Genomic DNA, 14,328 nt, shown 5'->3' with positions numbered 1-14,328 from the left:
CCTGGCCTCCGGGGGTACTGCCCCAGCAAGGGGCAGGCTGCGGGGACTGGGTCCAGACATGCCCGGGCGCCTCCCCAGGCTCATCCCCGCTGGTGCCTTTCCCCTGGGCCTAGGCCTCGGTTGAGGCCTCCTTGGAGAGGAGTTTGCTGCCAGGGGCTGTCTCCACACTGCAAGGTGCTGGAGCTCAGAGGGCCTCGTCAGAGGGAAGTGACCAGCAAGGGACTGGATGCCCAAGACCTCTTTGGCCCAGCAGCCTCAGGGCAGCAGTGAGAGCAAGAGGCCCAGTGTGCCCCTAGGTCGGTTCTACCCCTTCCCACACAGGCGGCCAGCCCAGCAGCTGCCTGCCAGACTCTGGCTCCCCCAAGCTCTCTGCCGGTGCAGGGGGCAGGAACAGACGTGTGCATGTGGTTCTGCCTTGGCCTGGGAGTGTGGACCCCCTGCCTGGCCCCCAGGCTCAGGGGCAAGGGCCGGGAGAGAGCACCACCCCGAAGCACTTTTCTCCCGGGCTCGGGAGCATTGGGCGCGGCTGGCGGGAACAGCCGGCGAGAGTGCTTACAAAGCGGCCTTTGGAGGCAGCCAGGGAGGTCTTCCAGCGGGAGAGGGCCGGTTGTGCTCAGAGGCCCCACAGGCCAGGGGCAGGACCCAGCAGGGCCTCTGCCCCTGGCAAGCCTTGCCCAGACCTTCCTGGCCTCCGGGGGTAAAGCCCCAGCAAGGGGCAGGCTGCGGGGCCTGGGTCCAGATATGCCCGGGCGCCTCCCCAGGCTCATCCCCGCTGGTGCCTTTCCCCTGGGCCTAGGCCTCGCTTGAGGCCTCCTTGGAGAGGAGGTTACTGGCAGGGGCTGTCTCCACACTGCAAGGTGCTGGAGCTCAGAGGGCCTCGTCAGAGGGAAGGGACCAGCAAGGGGCTGGATGCCCAAGACCTCTTTGGCCCAGCAGCCTCAGGGCAGCAGGGAGAGCAAGAGGCCCAGTGTGCCCCTAGGTCGGCTCTGCCCCTTCCCACACAGGCGGCCAGCCCAGCAGCTGCCTGACAGACTCTGGCTCCCCCGAGCTCTCTGCCGGTGCAGGGGGCAGGAACAGACGTGTGCATGTGGTTCTGCCTTGGCCTGGGAGTGTGGACCCCCTGCCTGGCCCCCAGGCTCAGGGGCAAGGGCCGGGAGAGAGCACCACCCCGAAGCACTTTTCTCCCGGGCTCGGGAGCATTGTGCGCGGCTGGCGGGAACAGCCGGCGAGAGTGCTTGCAAAGCGGCCTTTGGAGGCAGCCGGGGTGGTCTTCCAGCGGGAGAGGGCCGGTTGTGCTCAGAGGCCCCACAGGCCAGGGGCAGGACCCAGCAGGGCCCCTGCCCCTGGCCAGCCTTGCCCAGACCTTCCTGGCCTCTGGGGGTACTGCCCCAGCAAGGGGCAGGCTGCGGGGACTGGGTCCAGACATGCCCGGGCGCCTCCCCAGGCTCATCCCCGCTGGTGCCTTTCCCCTGGGCCTAGGCCTTGCTTGAGGCCTCCTTGGAGAGGAGGTTGCTGGCAGGGGCTGTCTCCACACTGCAAGGTGCTGGAGCTCAGAGGGCCTCGTCAGAGGGAAGGGACCAGCAAGGGGCTGGATGCCCAAGACCTCTTTGGCCCAGCAGCCTCAGGGCAGCAGGGAGAGCAAGAGGCCCAGTGTGGCCCTAGGTCGGCTCTGCCCCTTCCCACACAGGCGGCCAGCCCAGCAGCTGCCTGACAGACTCTGGCTCCCCCGAGCTCTCTGCCGGTGCAGGGGCCGGGAACAGACGTGTGCATGTGGTTCTGCCTTGGCCTGGGAGTGTGGTCCCCCTGCCTGGCCCCCAGGCTCAGGGGCAAGGGCCGGGAGAGAGCACCACCCCGAAGCGCTTTTCTCCCAGGCTCGGGAGCTTTGTGCGCGGCTGGCGGGAACAGCCGGCAAGAGTGCTTGCAAAGCGGCCTTTGGAGGCAGCCGGGGAGGTCTTCCAGCGGGAGAGGGCCGGTTGTGCTCAGAGGCCCCACAGGCCAGGGGCAGGACCCAGCAGGGCCCCTGCCCCTGGCCAGCCTTGCCCAGACCTTCCTGGCCTCCGGGGGTACTGCCCCAGCAAGGGGCAGGCTGCGGGGACTGGGTCCAGACATGCCCGGGCGCCTCCCCAGGCTCATCCCCGCTGGTGCCTTTCCCCTGGGCCTAGGCCTCGCTTGAGGCCTCCTTGGAGAGGAGGTTGCTGGCAGGGGCTGTCTCCACACTGCAAGGTGCTGGAGCTCAGAGGGCCTCGTCAGAGGGAAGGGACCAGCAAGGGGCTGGATGCCCAAGACCTCTTTGGCCCAGCAGCCTCAGGGCAGCAGGGAGAGCAAGAGGCCCAATGTGGCCCTAGGTCGGCTCTGCCCCTTCCCACACAGGCGGCCAGCCCAGTAGCTGCCTGACAGACTCTGGCTCCCCCGAGCTCTCTGCCGGTGCTGGGGGCAGGAACAGACGTGTGCACGTGGTTCTGCCTTGGCCTGGGAGTGTGGACCCCCTGCCTGGCCCCAGGCTCAGGGGCAAGGGCCGGGAGAGAGCACCACCCCGAAGCGCTTTTCTCCCGGGCTCGGGAGCATTGTGCGCGGCTGGCGGGAACAGCCGGCGAGAGTGCTTGCAAAGCGGCCTTTGGAGGCAGCCGGGGAGGTCTTCCAGCGGGAGAGGGCCGGTTGTGCTCAGAGGCCCCACAGGCCAGGGGCAGGACCCAGCAGGGCCCCTGCCCCTGGCCAGCCTTGCCCAGATATTCCTGGCCTCCGGGGGTACTGCCCCAGCAAGGGGCAGGCTGCGGGGACTGGGTCCAGACATGCCCGGGCGCCTCCCCAGGCTCATCCCCGCTGGTGCCTTTCCCCTGGGCCTAGGCCTTGCTTGAGGCGTCCTTGTAGAGGAGGTTGCTGCCAGGGGCTGTCTCCACACTGCAAGGTGCTGGAGCTCAGAGGGCCTCGTCAGAGGGAAGGGACCAGCAAGGGGCTGGATGCCCAAGACCTCTTTGGCCCAGCAGCCTCAGGGCAGCAGGGAGAGCAAGAGGCCCAGTGTGCCCCTAGGTCGGCTCTGCCCCTTCCCACAAAGGCGGCCAGCATAGCAGCTGCCTGACAGACTCTGGCTCCCCCGAGCTCTCTGCCGGTGCAGGGTGCAGGAACAGACGTGTGCATGTGGTTCTGCCTTGGCCTGGGAGTGTGGACCCCCTGCCTGGCCCCCAGGCTCAGGGGCAAGGGCCGGGAGAGAGCACCACCCCGAAGCACTTTTCTCCCGGGCTCGGGAGCATTGTGCGCGGCTGGCGGGAACAGCCGGCGAGAGTGCTTGCAAAGCGGCCTTTGGAGGCAGCCGGGGAGGTCTTCCAGCGGGAGAGGGCCGGTTGTGCTCAGAGGCCCCACAGGCCAGGGGCAGGACCCAGCAGGGCCCCTGCCCCTGGCCAGCCTTGCCCAGACCTTCCTGGCCTCCGGGGGTACTGCCCCAGCAAGGGGCAGGCTGCGGGGACTGGGTCCAGACATGCCCGGGCGCCTCCCCAGGCTCATCCCCGCTGGTGCCTTTCCCCTGGGCCTAGGCCTTGCTTGAGGCCGCCTTGGAGAGGAGGTTGCTGGCAGGGGCTGTCTCCACACTGCAAGGTGCTGGAGCTCAGAGGGCCTCGTCAGAGAGAAGGGACCAGCAAGGGGCTGGATGCCCAAGACCTCTTTGGCCCAGCAGCCTCAGGGCAGCAGGGAGAGCAAGAGGCCCAGTGTGCCCCTAGGTCGGCTCTGCCCCTTCCCACACAGGCGGCCAGCCCAGCAGCTGCCTGACAGACTCTGGCTCCCCCGAGCTCTCTGCCGGTGCAGGGGGCAGGAACAGACGTGTGCATGTGGTTCTGCCTTGGCCTGGGAGTGTGGACCCCCTGCCTGGCCCCCAGGCTCAGGGGCAAGGGCCGGGAGAGAGCACCACCCCGAAGCGCTTTTCTCCCGGGCTCGGGAGCATTGTGCGCGGCTGGCGGGAACAGCCGGCGAGAGTGCTTGCAAAGCGGCCTTTGGAGGCAGCCGGGGAGGTCTTCCAGCGGGAGAGGGCCGGTTGTGCTCAGAGGCCCCACAGGCCAGGGGCAGGACCCAGCAGGGCCCCTGCCCCTGGCCAGCCTTGCCCAGACCTTCCTGGCCTCCGGGGGTGCTGCCCCAGCAAGGGGCAGGCTGCGGGGACTGGGTCCAGACATGCCCGGGCGCCTCCCCAGGCTCATCCCCGCTGGTGCCTTTCCCCTGGGCCTAGGCCTCGCTTGAGGCCTCCTTGGAGAGGAGGTTGCTGGCAGGGGCTGTGTCCACACTGCAAGGTGCTGGAGCTCAGAGGGCCTCGTCAGAGGGAAGGGACCAGCAAGGGGCTGGATGCCCAAGACCTCTTTGGCCCAGCAGCCTCAGGGCAGCAGGGAGAGCAAGAGGCCCAGTGTGCCCCTAGGTCGGCTCTGCCCCTTCCCACACAGGCGGCCAGCCCAGCAGCTGCCTGACAGACTCTGGCTCCCCCGAGCTCTCTGCCGGTGTAGGGGCCGGGAACAGACGTGTGCATGTGGTTCTGCCTTGGCCTGGGAGTGTGGACCCCCTGCCTGGCCCCCAGGCTCAGGGGCAAGGGCCGGGAGAGAGCACCACCCCGAAGCGCTTTTCTCCCGGGCTCGGGAGCATTGTGCGCGGCTGGCGGGAACAGCCGGCGAGAGTGCTTGCAAAGCGGCCTTTGGAGGCAGCCGGGGAGGTCTTCCAGCGGGAGAGGGCCGGTTGTGCTCAGAGGCCCCACAGGCCAGGGGCAGGACCCAGCAGGGCCCCTGCCCCTGGCCAGCCTTGCCCAGACCTTCCTGGCCTCCGGGGGTGCTGCCCCAGCAAGGGGCAGGCTGCGGGGACTGGGTCCAGACATGCCCGGGCGCCTCCCCAGGCTCATCCCCGCTGGTGCCTTTCCCCTGGGCCTAGGCCTCGCTTGAGGCCTCCTTGGAGAGGAGGTTGCTGGCAGGGGCTGTCTCCACACTGCAAGGTGCTGGAGCTCAGAGGGCCTCGTCAGAGGGAAGGGACCAGCAAGGGGCTGGATGCCCAAGACCTCTTTGGCCCAGCAGCCTCAGGGCAGCAGGGAGAGCAAGAGGCCCAGTGTGCCCCTAGGTCGGCTCTGCCCCTTCCCACACAGGCGGCCAGCCCAGCAGCTGCCTGACAGACTCTGGCTCCCCCGAGCTCTCTGCCGGTGCAGGGGCCGGGAACAGACGTGTGCATGTGGTTCTGCCTTGGCCTGGGAGTGTGGTCCCCCTGCCTGGCCCCCAGGCTCAGGGACAAGGGCCGGGAGAGAGCACCACCCCGAAGCGCTTTTCTCCCAGGCTCGGGAGCTTTGTGCGCGGCTGGCGGGAACAGCCGGCGAGAGTGCTTGCAAAGCGGCCTTTGGAGGCAGCCGGGGAGGTCTTCCAGCGGGAGAGGGCCGGTTGTGCTCAGAGGCCCCACCGGCCAGGGGCAGGACCCAGCAGGGCCCCTGCCCCTGGCCAGCATTGCCCAGACCTTCCTGGCCTCCGGGGGTACTGCCCCAGCAAGGGGCAGGCTGCGGGGACTGGGTCCAGACATGCCCGGGCGCCTCCCCAGGCTCATCCCCGCTGGTGCCTTTCCCCTGGGCCTAGGCCTCGCTTGAGGCCTCCTTGGAGAGGAGGTTGCTGGCAGGGGCTGTCTCCACACTGCAAGGTGCTGGAGCTCAGTGGGCCTCGTCAGAGGGAAGGGACCAGCAAGGGGCTGGATGCCAGACCTCTTTGGCCCAGCAGCCTCAGGGCAGCAGGGAGAGCAAGAGGCCCAGTGTGCCCCTAGGTCGGCTCTGCCCCTTCCCACACAGGCGGCCAGCCCAGCACCTGCCTGACAGACTCTGGCTCCCCCGAGCTCTCTGCCGGTGCAGGGGGCAGGAACAGACGTGTGCATGTGGTTCTGCCTTGGCCTGGGAGTGTGGACCCCCTGCCTGGCCCCCAGGCTCAGGGGCAAGGGCCGGGAGAGAGCACCACCCCGAAGCGCTTTTCTCCCGGGCTTGGGAGCATTGTGGGCGGCTGGCGGAAACAGCCGGCGAGAGTGCTTGCAAAGCTGCCTTTGGAGGCAGCCGGGGAGGTCTTCCAGCGGGAGAGGGCCGGTTGTGCTCAGAGGCCCCACAGGCCAGGGGCAGGACACAGCAGGGCCCGTGCCCCTGGCCAGCCTTGCCCAGACCTTCCTGGCCTCCGGGGGTACTGCCCCAGCAAGGGGCAGGCAGCGGGGACTGGGTCCAGACATGCCCGGGCGCCTCCCCAGGCTCATCCCCGCTGGTGCCTTTCCCCTGGGCCTAGGCCTCGGTTGAGGCCTCCTTGGAGAGGAGTTTGCTGCCAGGGGCTGTCTCCACACTGCAAGGTGCTGGAGCTCAGAGGGCCTCGTCAGAGGGAAGTGACCAGCAAGGGACTGGATGCCCAAGACCTCTTTGGCCCAGCAGCCTCAGGGCAGCAGGGAGAGCAAGAGGCCCAGTGTGCCCCTAGGTCGGCTCTACCCCTTCCCACACAGGCGGCCAGCCCAGCAGCTGCCTGCCAGACTCTGGCTCCCCCAAGCTCTCTGCCGGTGCAGGGGGCAGGAACAGACGTGTGCATGTGGTTCTGCCTTGGCCTGGGAGTGTGGACCCCCTGCCTGGCCCCCAGGCTCAGGGGCAAGGGCCGGGAGAGAGCACCACCCCGAAGCACTTTTCTCCCGGGCTCGGGAGCATTGGGCGCGGCTGGCGGGAACAGCCGGCGAGAGTGCTTACAAAGCGGCCTTTGGAGGCAGCCAGGGAGGTCTTCCAGCGGGAGAGGGCCGGTTGTGCTCAGAGGCCCCACAGGCCAGGGGCAGGACCCAGCAGGGCCTCTGCCCCTGGCAAGCCTTGCCCAGACCTTCCTGGCCTCCGGGGGTAAAGCCCCAGCAAGGGGCAGGCTGCGGGGCCTGGGTCCAGATATGCCCGGGCGCCTCCCCAGGCTCATCCCCGCTGGTGCCTTTCCCCTGGGCCTAGGCCTCGCTTGAGGCCTCCTTGGAGAGGAGGTTACTGGCAGGGGCTGTCTCCACACTGCAAGGTGCTGGAGCTCAGAGGGCCTCGTCAGAGGGAAGGGACCAGCAAGGGGCTGGATGCCCAAGACCTCTTTGGCCCAGCAGCCTCAGGGCAGCAGGGAGAGCAAGAGGCCCAGTGTGCCCCTAGGTCGGCTCTGCCCCTTCCCACACAGGCGGCCAGCCCAGCAGCTGCCTGACAGACTCTGGCTCCCCCGAGCTCTCTGCCGGTGCAGGGGGCAGGAACAGACGTGTGCATGTGGTTCTGCCTTGGCCTGGGAGTGTGGACCCCCTGCCTGGCCCCCAGGCTCAGGGGCAAGGGCCGGGAGAGAGCACCACCCCGAAGCACTTTTCTCCCGGGCTCGGGAGCATTGTGCGCGGCTGGCGGGAACAGCCGGCGAGAGTGCTTGCAAAGCGGCCTTTGGAGGCAGCCGGGGAGGTCTTCCAGCGGGAGAGGGCCGGTTGTGCTCAGAGGCCCCACAGGCCAGGGGCAGGACCCAGCAGGGCCCCTGCCCCTGGCCAGCCTTGCCCAGACCTTCCTGGCCTCTGGGGGTACTGCCCCAGCAAGGGGCAGGCTGCGGGGACTGGGTCCAGACATGCCCGGGCGCCTCCCCAGGCTCATCCCCGCTGGTGCCTTTCCCCTGGGCCTAGGCCTTGCTTGAGGCCTCCTTGGAGAGGAGGTTGCTGGCAGGGGCTGTCTCCACACTGCAAGGTGCTGGAGCTCAGAGGGCCTCGTCAGAGGGAAGGGACCAGCAAGGGGCTGGATGCCCAAGAACTCTTTGGCCCAGCAGCCTCAGGGCAGCAGGGAGAGCAAGAGGCCCAGTGTGGCCCTAGGTCGGCTCTGCCCCTTCCCACACAGGCGGCCAGCCCAGCAGCTGCCTGACAGACTCTGGCTCCCCCGAGCTCTCTGCCGGTGCAGGGGCCGGGAACAGACGTGTGCATGTGGTTCTGCCTTGGCCTGGGAGTGTGGTCCCCCTGCCTGGCCCCCAGGCTCAGGGGCAAGGGCCGGGAGAGAGCACCACCCCGAAGCGCTTTTCTCCCAGGCTCGGGAGCTTTGTGCGCGGCTGGCGGGAACAGCCGGCAAGAGTGCTTGCAAAGCGGCCTTTGGAGGCAGCCGGGGAGGTCTTCCAGCGGGAGAGGGCCGGTTGTGCTCAGAGGCCCCACAGGCCAGGGGCAGGACCCAGCAGGGCCCCTGCCCCTGGCCAGCCTTGCCCAGACCTTCCTGGCCTCCGGGGGTACTGCCCCAGCAAGGGGCAGGCTGCGGGGACTGGGTCCAGACATGCCCGGGCGCCTCCCCAGGCTCATCCCCGCTGGTGCCTTTCCCCTGGGCCTAGGCCTCGCTTGAGGCCTCCTTGGAGAGGAGGTTGCTGGCAGGGGCTGTCTCCACACTGCAAGGTGCTGGAGCTCAGAGGGCCTCGTCAGAGGGAAGGGACCAGCAAGGGGCTGGATGCCCAAGACCTCTTTGGCCCAGCAGCCTCAGGGCAGCAGGGAGAGCAAGAGGCCCAATGTGGCCCTAGGTCGGCTCTGCCCCTTCCCACACAGGCGGCCAGCCCAGTAGCTGCCTGACAGACTCTGGCTCCCCCGAGCTCTCTGCCGGTGCTGGGGGCAGGAACAGACGTGTGCACGTGGTTCTGCCTTGGCCTGGGAGTGTGGACCCCCTGCCTGGCCCCAGGCTCAGGGGCAAGGGCCGGGAGAGAGCACCACCCCGAAGCGCTTTTCTCCCGGGCTCGGGAGCATTGTGCGCGGCTGGTGGGAACAGCCGGCGAGAGTGCTTGCAAAGCGGCCTTTGGAGGCAGCCGGGGAGGTCTTCCAGCGGGAGAGGGCCGGTTGTGCTCAGAGGCCCCACAGGCCAGGGGCAGGACCCAGCAGGGCCCCTGCCCCTGGCCAGCCTTGCCCAGACCTTCCTGGCCTCCGGGGGTACTGCCCCAGCAAGGGGCAGGCTGCGGGGACTGGGTCCAGACATGCCTGGGCGCCTCTCCAGGCTCATCCCCGCTGGTGCCTTTCCCCTGGGCCTAGGCCTCGCTTGAGGCCTCCTTGAAGAGGAGGTTGCTGGCAGGGGCTGTCTCCACACTGCAAGGTGCTGGAGCTCAGAGGGCCTCGTCAGAAGGAAGGGACCAGCAAGGGGCTGGATGCCCAAGACCTCTTTGGCCCAGCAGCCTCAGGGCAGCAGGGAGAGCAAGAGGCCCAGTGTGCCCCTAGGTCGGCTCTGCCCCTTCCCACACAGGCGGCCAGCCCAGCAGCTGCCTGACAGACTCTGGCTCCCCCGAGCTCTCTGCCGGTGCTGGGGGCAGGAACAGACGTGGGCACGTGGTTCTGCCTTGGCCTGGGAGTGTGGACCCCCTGCCTGGCCCCAGGCTCAGGGGCAAGGGCCGGGAGAGAGCACCACCCCGAAGCGCTTTTCTCCCGGGCTCGGGAGCATTGTGCGCGGCTGGCGGGAACAGCCGGCGAGAGTGCTTGCAAAGCGGCCTTTGGAGGCAGCCGGGGAGGTCTTCCAGCGGGAGAGGGCCGGTTGTGCTCAGAGGCCCCACAGGCCAGGGGCAGGACCCAGCAGGGCCCCTGCCCCTGGCCAGCCTTGCCCAGACCTTCCTGGCCTCCGGGGGTACTGCCCCAGCAAGGGGCAGGCTGCGGGGACTGGGTCCAGACATGCCCGGGCGCCTCCCCAGGCTCATCCCCGCTGGTGCCTTTCCCCTGGGCCTAGGCCTCACTTGAGGCCTCCTTGGAGAGGAGGTTGCTGGCAGGGGCTGTCTCCACACTGCAAGGTGCTGGAGCTCAGAGGGCCTCGTCAGAGGGAAGGGACCAGCAAGGGGCTGGATGCCCAAGACCTCTTTGGCCCAGCATCCTCAGGGCAGCAGGGAGAGCAAGAGGCCCAGTGTGCCCCTAGGTCGGCTCTGCCCCTTCCCACACAGGCGGCCAGCCCAGCAGCTGCCTGACAGACTCTGGCTCCCCGAGCTCTCTGCCGGTGCAGGGGCCAGGAACAGACGTGTGCATGTGGTTCTGCCTTGGCCTGGGAGTGTGGTCTCCCTGCCTGGCCCCCAGGCTCAGGGGCAAGGGCCGGGAGAGAGCACCACCCCGAAGCGCTTTTCTCCCAGGCTCGGGAGCTTTGTGCGCGGCTGGCGGGAACAGCCGGCGAGAGTGCTTGCAAAGCGGCCTTTGGAGGCAGCCGGGGAGGTCTTCCAGCGGGAGAGGGCCGGTTGTGCTCAGAGGCCCCACAGGCCAGGGGCAGGACCCAGCAGGGCCCCTGCCCCTGGCCAGCCTTGCCCAGACCTTCCTGGCCTCCGGGGGTACTGCCCCAGCAAGGGGCAGGCTGCGGGGACTGGGTCCAGACATGCCCGGGCGCCTCCCCAGGCTCATCCCCGCTGGTGCCTTTCCCCTGGGCCTAGGCCTCGCTTGAGGCCTCCTTGGAGAGGAGGTTGCTGCCAGGGGCTGTCTCCACACTGCAAGGTGCTGGAGCTCAGAGGGCCTCGTCAGAGGGAAGGGACCAGCAAGGGGCTGGATGCCCAAGACCTCTTTGGCCCAGCAGCCTCAGGGCAGCAGGGAGAGCAAGAGGCCCAGTGTGCCCCTAGGTCGGCTCTGCCCCTTCCCACACCGGCGGCCCGCCCAGCAGCTGCCTGTCAGACTCTGGCTCCCCCGAGCTCTCTGCCGGTGCAGGGGGCAGGAACAGACGTGTGCATGTGGTTCTGCCTTGGTCTGGGAGTGTGGACCCCCTGCCTGGCCCCCAGGCTCAGGGGCAAGGGCCGGGAGAGAGCACCACCCCGAAGCGCTTTTCTCCCGGGCTTGGGAGCATTGTGGGCGGCTGGCGGAAACAGCCGGCGAGAGTGCTTGCAAAGCTGCCTTTGGAGGCAGCCGGGGAGGTCTTCCAGCGGGAGAGGGCCGGTTGTGCTCAGAGGCCCCACAGGCCAGGGGCAGGACCCAGCAGGGCCCGTGCCCCTGGCCAGCCTTGCCCAGACCTTCCTGGCCTCCGGGGGTACTGCCCCAGCAAGGGGCAGGCTGCGGGGACTGGGTCCCGACATGCCCGGGCGCCTCCCCAGGCTCATCCCCGCTGGTGCCTTTCCCCTGGGCCTAGGCCTCGCTTGAGGCCTCCTTGGAGAGGAGTTTGCTGCCAGGGGCTGTCTCCACACTGCAAGGTGCTGGAGCTCAGAGGGCCTCGTCAGAGGGAAGGGACCAGCAAGGGGCTGGATGCCCAAGACCTCTTTGGCCCAGCAGCCTCAGGGCAGCAGGGAGAGCAAGAGGCCCAGTGTGCCCCTAGGTCGGCTCTGCCCCTTCCCACACAGGCGGCCAGCCCAGCAGCTGCCTGACAGACTCTGGCTCCCCCGAGCTCTCTGCCGGTGCAGGGGGCAGGAACAGACGTGTGCATGTGGTTCTGCCTTGGCCTGGGAGTGTGGACCCCCTGCCTGGCCCCCAGGCTCAGGGGAAAGGGCCGGGAGAGAGCACCACCCCGAAGCGCTTTTCTCCCGGGCTCGGGAGCATTGGGCGCGGCTGGCGGGAACAGCCGGCGAGAGTGCTTACAAAGCGGCCTTTGGAGGCAGCCGGGGAGGTCTTCCAGCGGGAGAGGGCCGGTTGTGCTCAGAGGCCCCACAGGCCAGGGGCAGGACCCAGCAGGGCCTCTGCCCCTGGCAAGCCTTGCCCAGACCTTCCTGGCCTCCGGGGGTACTGCCCCAGCAAGGGGCAGGCTGCGGGGCCTGGGTCCAGATATGCCCGGGCGCCTCCCCAGGCTCATCCCCGCTGGTGCCTTTCCCCTGGGCCTAGGCCTTGCTTGAGGCCTCCTTGGAGAGGAGGTTACTGGCAGGGGCTGTCTCCACACTGCAAGGTGCTGGAGCTCAGAGGGCCTCGTCAGAGGGAAGGGACCAGCAAGGGGCTGGATGCCCAAGACCTCTTTGGCCCAGCAGCCTCAGGGCAGCAGGGAGAGCAAGAGGCCCAGTGTGCCCCTAGGTCGGCTCTGCCCCTTCCCACACAGGCGGCCAGCCCAGCAGCTGCCTGACAGACTCTGGCTCCCCCGAGCTCTCTGCCGGTGCAGGGGCCGGGAACAGACGTGTGCATGTGGTTCTGCCTTGGCCTGGGAGTGTGGTCCCCCTGCCTGGCCCCCAGGCTCAGGGGCAAGGGCCGGGAGAGAGCACCACCCCGAAGCGCTTTTCTCCCAGGCTCGGGAGCTTTGTGCGCGGCTGGCGGGAACAGCCGGCGAGAGTGCTTGCAAAGCGGCCTTTGGAGGCAGCCGGGGAGGTCTTCCAGCGGGAGAGGGCCGGTTGTGCTCAGAGGCCCCACAGGCCAGGGGCAGGACCCAGCAGGGCCCCTGCCCCTGGCCAGCCTTGCCCAGACCTTCCTGGCCTCCGGGGGTACTGCCCCAGCAAGGGGCAGGCTGCGGGGACTGGGTCCAGACATGCCCGGGCGCCTCCCCAGGCTCATCCCCGCTGGTGCCTTTCCCCTGGGCCTAGGCCTCGCTTGAGGCCTCCTTGGAGAGGAGGTTGCTGGCAGGGGCTGTCTCCACACTGCAAGGTGCTGGAGCTCAGAGGGCCTCGTCAGAGGGAAGGGACCAGCAAGGGGCTGGATGCCCAAGACCTCTTTGGCCCAGCAGCCTCAGGGCAGCAGGGAGAGCAAGAGGCCCAGTGTGCCCCTAGGTCGGCTCTGCCCCTTCCCACACAGGCGGCCAGCCCAGCAGCTGCCTGACAGACTCTGGCTCCCCCGAGCTCTCTGCCGGTGCAGGGGGCAGGAACAGACGTGTGCATGTGGTTCTGCCTTGGCCTGGGAGTGTGGACCCCCTGCCTGGCCCCCAGGCTCAGGGGCAAGGGCCGGGAGAGAGCACCACCCCGAAGCGCTTTTCTCCCGGGCTTGGGAGCGTTGTGCGCGGCTTGCGGGAACAGCCGGTGAGAGTGCTTGCAAAGCGGCGTTTGGAGGCTGCCGGGGAGGTCTTCCAACGGGAGAGGGCCGGTTGTGCTCAGAGGCCCCACAGGCCAGGGGCAGGACCCAGCAGGGCCCCTGCCCCTGGCCAGCCTTGCCCAGACCTTCCTGGCCTCCGGGGGTACTGCCCCAGCAAGGGGCAGGCTGCGGGGACTGGGTCCAGACATGCCCGGGCGCCTCCCCAGGCTCATCCCCGCTGGTGCCTTTCCCCTGGGCCTAGGCCTCGCTTGAGGCCTCCTTGGAGAGGAGGTTGCTGGCAGGGGCTGTCTCCACACTGCAAGGTGCTGGAGCTCAGAGGGCCTCGTCAGAGGGAAGGGACCAGCAAGGGGCTGGATGCCCAAGACCTCTTTGGCCCAGCAGCCTCAGGGCAGCAGGGAGAGCAAGAGGCCCAGTGTGCCCCTAGGTCGGCTCTGCCCCTTCCCACACAGGCGGCCAGCCCAGCAGCTGCCTGACAGACTCTGGCTCCCGCGAGCTCTCTGCCGGTGCAGGGGCCAGGAACATACGTGTGCATGTGGTTCTGCCTTGGCCTGGGAGTGTGGACACCCTGCCTGGCCCCCAGGCTCAGGGGCAAGGGCCGGGAGAGAGCACCACCCCGAAGCACTTTTCTCCCGGGCTCGGGAGCATTGTGCGCGGCTGGCGGGAACAGCCGGCGAGAGTGCTTGCAAAGCGGCCTTTGGAGGCAGCCGGGGAGGTCTTCCAGCGGGAGAGGGCCGGTTGTGCTCAGAGGCCCCACAGGCCAGGGGCAGGACCCAGCAGGGCCCCTGCCCCTGGCCAGCCTTGCCCAGACCTTCCTGGCCTCCGGGGGTACTGCCCCAGCAAGGGGCAGGCTGCGGGGACTGGGTCCCGACATGCCCGGGCGCCTCCCCAGGCTCATCCCCGCTGGTGCCTTTCCCCTGGGCCTAGGCCTCGCTTGAGGCCTCCTTGGAGAGGAGTTTGCTGCCAGGGGCTGTCTCCACACTGCAAGGTGCTGGAGCTCAGAGGGCCTCGTCAGAGGGAAGGGACCAGCAAGGGGCTGGATGCCCAAGACCTCTTTGGCCCAGCAGCCTCAGGGCAGCAGGGAGAGCAAGAGGCCCAGTGTGCCCCTAGGTCGGCTCTGCCCCTTCCCACACAGGCGGCCAGCCCAGCAGCTGCCTGACAGACTCTGGCTCCCCCGAGCTCTCTGCCGGTGCAGGGGGCAGGAACAGACGTGTGCATGTGGTTCTGCCTTGGCCTGGGAGTGTGGACCCCCTGCCTGGCCCCCAGGCTCAGGGGAAAGGGCCGGGAGAGAGCACCACCCCGAAGCGCTTTTCTCCCGGGCTCGGGAGCATTGGGCGCGGCTGGCGGGAACAGCCGGCGAGAGTGCTTACAAAGCGGCCTTTGGAGGCAGCCGGGGAGGTCTTCCAGCGGGAGAGGGCCGGTTGTGCTCAGAGGCCCCACAGGCCAGGGGCAGGACCCAGCAGGGCCTCTGCCCCTGGCAAGCCTTGC

Source organism: Cervus elaphus, unplaced genomic scaffold (assembly GCF_910594005.1).
Source record: "Cervus elaphus unplaced genomic scaffold, mCerEla1.1, whole genome shotgun sequence".
NCBI classification, from domain to species: Eukaryota; Metazoa; Chordata; class Mammalia; order Artiodactyla; family Cervidae; genus Cervus; species Cervus elaphus.
Note: the sequence above shows the minus strand (reverse complement) of the source record.